Below are 6,172 nucleotides of genomic sequence, written 5' to 3'. Positions count from 1 at the left end.
GCCCCTGGAGTGGGTGGATATGTTATCATGCAGGAAGTCACTTGGCTCAGATCACAGACTGCTCACAGTGTGCAAGGGACTTCAGTGACGCCAACAGGGGAACGCAGGCACGCAGGGTTGTTGGAGAGAATGCCAAGTTAGGGAAAGAGGAACTTGACACCCTGCAACACCCACCAGGGTCAGGAGGTGGGGTCTTCTCTACCTGTTCCAGTTTGCAGCCCCCATCAGGCCTGGACAAAGCAGGATGTGGTGCTAGGCCACATCTAGTAGGCTCAGGACCTGGCTACCCTCCCCATCCACCACAGAGCACCCTGGGCCATCTAGACCATTCCTACAAGGAGCCAAGTCAGCCACATTTTATAGAATCGGTGATACACTTGGTAGAGTATAATAACAAATTGTTTGTACTTAAAATTTCCAAGGGGGAGACACACACTTGATCTTCACGATGACAACAGCCCCGTAAAGTCACCATGATGCCCATTTTACAGGTAAGCACACAGAGGCAGAGAGGGGGAATAACCTGTCTCAAGCTCACCTGGCTTGTGGGGGAGGGGTGGAGCCAGGATTTCTAGCCCTTGGCCCTAGCAACCACCACCCTCCCCCCGCCCCGCCCCTGGGCCTAGGAGCAGCCTGTTGGTCCTCCCCACAGTCTGGTCTCTGGGTCAATAGCTCAATATGATGCTAGTTCCTCCCTCCCTTATATCCAAGGCTTAGAGAAAGAACTCTGCCAGACTCAGAACCCTTTGCTCTTGAGCCATTCTTGGCTGTGATTAATGCCCCTTTAAGCCTGCAGGTATGGAAGCCCGCCCCTGAAAGGCAGGACAGTCGGCTTTGGGACTTCTATTCCACTGGAGGAAGAGGCAAAGGTCCCCTCCTCCATGAAGCCTTCCCACCTGTGGTTTTCCGTGCTGTGCTCCAGTCACACCATGGACTGCCCTCTACCACTCCACCTTCGGTCACTGGTTCCTGCCAGTGCCGGCCTTGGTTTTGTTCACCTTTGTATTCATTGTCCAGAGCTGTGACAGCCCGTAAGCACTGCGCCCGATTCAGGGCTCGCCCTGGTCCGGCCCACCGCCCCCCTCAGCCTGATCTCCGCCAGCCCCTCCCGGCAAAACAGAGCTACCTGCGGCCCCTCTACCTACAAGCACGCATGATTGCAATTAAACAGTCAATTCATAATCGATGACTCAGGGTCTGCCTCCTGGGCGTGCGTGCTCCCAGAGGCCGGGACCGCGCCAGTCTCACTCACTGATGTGCCTTGACACATAGTAGGTGCTCAACAAAACAATTTTTTTCGAGAATAGTTTTTATTTGTAACAAATGATCTGCTAAAATCACAAACACCTCTTCAGTTAAAAATAATTAAAAGATTTAGGGATTGATTTTCTAAATCCTTTTTTAAGTGTTTATTTTCCAACAAATTCTTGTTGCGTGAATGTTTCACCTCCCCTGTTCCCTCCGCCTGGAAAACCGTGCCTGGCTTCCTCTGCTCCTTGTCTTCCACTCATCCTTCAAGACCTGGCTCCGTGGCCACCAAGTCCCGGGAGCCCGTGCTGAATACTCAGGTAACACTGTCTCGTCTTCTTTGCGGTGTCCGCATGCCCACCTCCGCCCTCCGTCCACATCATACTGAGTGCCACCGGCAGGTCTCTCTCCACTGGACTGATTGCCTCTGAGCAGGGACCACATCTTTTTCATTTTTGTATTTCTTTCAAAGCACGTAACACCCAATAGGAGCTCGACATGTAGCTAATATTTATTTAGGGCTTTACCATGAAGGAGGCACTAGAAGCACTTTTTTATTTCGTTTAATTGTCAGCATAGCACCTCGAGGCCGGCAACGCTGCCCCATTTTCCAGACAGGCCAGCTGAGACTTGGGACTGCCTGGTCGCTTGCCCAAAGCCGCGCTGCTAGGGGGCATCTGAACCCCAACCCTCGGCTCCTGCACGGTCCTGCCATGCCACTCAGCAGCCCCTCCTCTTGATCGGCCGAAACCCGCACAGAGAGGAGTGCCCCCCCTTCTCTTTCCTGCTTGTCACCTCTCCAAGTTCCACTTTGCCTGGGGACCTTGGAAGTCACCCCCCGCCGCTTTCCTCCCAGAAACCTCCAGCATCTTCTGAAGACACTGTTGGCTTCCCTGTGCAGAGTTCCAGGCCAACTCTCCCAGGATATTCCAACCAGGCCGTTCCGATTTCCTGCCTCCTCTTGCCTGCTGAAGCCTCTGTTTCTCTTCCTATTGGCCCAGGAGCTTTCTTGAGCAGTACACACGTTATTTGGTGAGCACCTACTATGTGCCAGACACCGTGGGACCAACACCATGGGAGAGACAGGGAGGATAAGAACACAACCAGACCCCTACCCTTACACTAGAACTCAGAAAATAAATGCATACATAAGGGGGGGGGTGCTACTAAGGATTAAGGAGAAAATATCAGCAGGTAAAGAATGAGCAATGATGGAGGAGGGGCGGGCAGGCTTCTCTACCAGGTGGTCAGTTGGGTCTCTGAGCAGATAGCTGTGGGAAGGAGGGATTGAATCAGCTGCCAGAAGACGGGCATCCCAGACACCAAAACTGTGATGCAAAGGCCCTGGGGTAGATGTGGGGCCATGGGATCCAGGCATGGAGTCTGGTTTGACTGGAGGAGAGGAGGGAGGGAGGGAAGTGAAAGAGGAGAGGCTTCGAGGTGGCTGAGTCTGGCCATGAAGGACACCCAGGACCCATTCTCTGCCCCCTCCCAAACCTGCTCGTCCAGGTGCACGCCTCCCTCTCACTTCCTCCACCACTGGATTCCCCGAAGAGTCACTGGAAATCGCCTTTTCTCCCTGCCCTTCTGCCCTTTAACACTCTCTTATGTGCATCCTTACGTGTCCTCTTTATTGTATTATTTTTTTTCTACTCTGCATCCTTATGTGTCCTCTTTATTGTATTTTTTTTTTTTCTACTCTGTAACTTTCTGATTGATTTTCTATCATACTATTCTCTACCGTGGCTCAGTTCCTGGTGAAACTGCACACCAGCCGGGGGGTGGGGGGCAGGGGGGTGGACAGAGCTTTGGAGATTCCGAGCTCAGACTAGGGCTGCAAGTCCCAGGTGGGAAAGCCGCTTCTCTGTGGGATTTCTGGTCATGGCCGCCTCCACGTGTGGATTTTCAGCTTCTGGTTCTCACCAGGCTCAGGACTAACCCCACGTACTCCACTACGAGCTGGGCTGGCCCCACTCTTCCAGCCCCCTCTGGCCCAGCAGACACTTGGGTCTCCCTGAGGCTCTCTCAGCTGCCCTCAGCACTGCAAGGCATGAAACCTGCCCTGTCTCCTAGCATCTCCCTTCCTCCCAGCCCCATCAGGGCCTCGCTGCTGTGCCTGCTCCAGCGTGGGGCTGAATAGCTATCTGGGCTAGAAGTCTCTGGTCACCCATGGTGGCCTATACGTGAGGTCAAGAGAGCAGAGCAGGCCCAGGAGGAGCAGCATGGAGAAGCCAGGCCTCCCCAAGTCTGACACTGGTAGGTACTACCTCCCCACCATGTGCTCCCAGTCTCCCATAGCATCTCGGGGCCACCTTCACCTTTCCCTCCCACCCCCACCTGCAAGTATCAGGAGCTTCTAGAGGCCTGTTCCCACTGTCTTCCAAATGCTTATATCTGGTCCCTGTTGTTTACTCCTTACAACCTTGACCTTAGTCATTCATTCAAAACATACTCTCTGAGCACCTGCAATATTTCCAGCACTTCCAAGGCATTGGGGATACTGTAATGAACAAGACCAATGTGGTCTGACATCCTGGGGGAGGCAGGGGGGTAGAGAGAGACTTCAGATAATAAACAAGAAATGTCAAGTTGCAAGAAGCACTACGATATGAACAAAACAGGCCAATGTCATATAGAGTGGCAGGTTAAGTTGTATGACCAGCAATGACTCTCTGGAGGTGATCTTTCGGCTAAGACCTGAATGATGGCTAGGGATCCAGTGTTCAGGGAGGAAAGCATTCCAACAGAAGGAATAGTAAGTGCAAAGGACTTAAGATAGGAAAAAACTAGGCACCTATTAGCCCCATTTACAGATGAGGAAGCTCAGCCCCGGTCACATAGAGAGCAACTAGCAGAAGGGGGATTCAAACCCAACTCTGTCTAATTCCATGGCCTGTCCTCTTCCCACTTCATTGCTTCTTCCTGGGCAAGGGCCACAAGGGCAGTGACCCCAATGGGTGGCCTATCACCCCGGACATAGCAGTCTCTCTGGAGTTAACCCCAGGCTTCCTTCCATCCCCATCAGCCACACCAACCTCCTGAGGTCCTCGCACTGCTTCAGATCCGCTTGCATTTGTATGTGCTGTTCCTCTCCTCGTGATGCCCTCCTCTCTTCCTTGACCAATTGTGACCTTTCCTCCTGGCCTTTGAGAGTGACCTCATCAGCAAAGCAAAGCCTTCTGAGATACTCCAAGAGAGAAATAAATGCATCCTTCTGGACTTCCCTAGCACATGTCTTCATTTTGTTCATTCATTCATTCATTCATTCATGCATTCATACATTCATTCAGCAAATATGTATTGTGGACCTTCTACGTGCCAGCCATTAAACAGAAATTCCAAATCTGGAGAGAAGTACCACAAGAGGAGAATTCTCAGGGGCCGTGGGACCACACAGTGGGGAATGCCACACACCCCAGATCTTCCCTGGGCTGGGTCACACTGCCCCGGAATTAGCTGTCTGCTTGCCAAGCTCCCTAATTTGGGTATTTTAATCTCATCTGCCTCCCTAGCATCTCAGCACATTTCCTGCCCCAGAGCAGATATGCATTTGGATGCATGCATTTAGATTTTTGTACCAATAAAGTAATTCATTTTATAGAGCACCTACTATGTGCTAGGCACTATTTTAAGTATTAGAAATACAATGTGAACACAACAGACCAAAATCCCTGCCTTCATGAGGTTTAATTCGGGAGGGGGGGAATAGAATGTAATTGAATGAATGATTTATAGTCCTAATTAATGAATGAACATGATGAGAAGAGGAAGAACAGGAGCAGGGAGCGAAGAGGCAGTAGAACGTAGCAAAACTACATGCATGACCAAAGCAGAATTCTCAGTCTCCCCATGCCCTGCACACAACCCCTATCCAGCCTTCTTCCTCAGAGCAGCTGTCTCAGTGATGCTCACCAATATGTATTAATTTTCACCCAACATCCCCAAAGACCTCCACTTCTTTCCATCCCCATTGTCGCTGCTGGTCCAGGCCGCCACTGTCTATTGCTGGGAGCCCCACTACAGCGGCCCTGCTGTTTCTCTGCTTCTGTGTTCACTTCTCATATTCCCTGTCCCCCCAGCCTCCTCTGGGTTGCTTCTTATGCTCCAACCTCCTTTCCATGGCCTCCACGTTCTTAGCCTAAAACATTTCCCATCACTGTCTTTAGATCAGCCATACTTAGCATGTTTTCCCTAAAACTGGCCAATCATCTTTTCCCATCTGTGCATCCTTTTAAACCCAGGCCCATGCTGTTCCCTCAGCCTAGAATGCTCTTCCTCTTCTCAGCTCCTCTTCACCCTCTCACCCCCATCCTGGCCTAGCTAACTCTTTCTCATTCCTGCATCTCAGTTTAAATGTCTTGTCCTTGAGGGAGGATGTCCTTCACCCCCTAGGTTGGGTTTGGTCTCCATCACCTAACATTCTCCTCACCTCAATGTGGCTATTCCTTACCTGTCCACTCCTCCTGCTTGTCTTCAGGTCCTTGGAGGAAGGGACCATGTCTGTCCTGCTCAACATCCCCAGAGATTAACATGGTGCTGGACACATAGTAGGTGCTTGTTTTTTGAACCAATAAATGAACTGTGGGACTTGGAGCTAGCAGAACTTGAAGCAGTGCAAAATGTTCAAATCTCTACTCTTCCAGTTAACTTGATATATGAGCCTCTGCTTACTCACCTGCAGGATAAGATAGTAGTCTGCATTGACAGGGTTGTTGGAAAGGTAGGTTTAAGAATCTCTGTGGGGGCGCCTGGGTGGCTCAGTCGTTAAGCGTCTGCCTTCGGCTCAGGTCATGATCCCAGGGTCCTGGGATCGAGCCCCGCATTGGGCTCCCTGCTCCGCGGGAAGCCTGCTTCTCCCTCTCCCACTCCCCCTGCTTGTGTTCCCTCTCTCGCTGTGTCTCTCTCTGTCAAATAAATAAATAAC

The sequence above is a fragment of the Phoca vitulina genome, unplaced genomic scaffold, assembly GCF_004348235.1.
Source record: "Phoca vitulina isolate PV1807 unplaced genomic scaffold, GSC_HSeal_1.0 scaffold19, whole genome shotgun sequence".
Classification (NCBI taxonomy): Eukaryota; Metazoa; Chordata; class Mammalia; order Carnivora; family Phocidae; genus Phoca; species Phoca vitulina.
The sequence above is the reverse complement of the archived record's forward strand: the minus strand, read 5'-3'. Positions refer to the sequence as shown.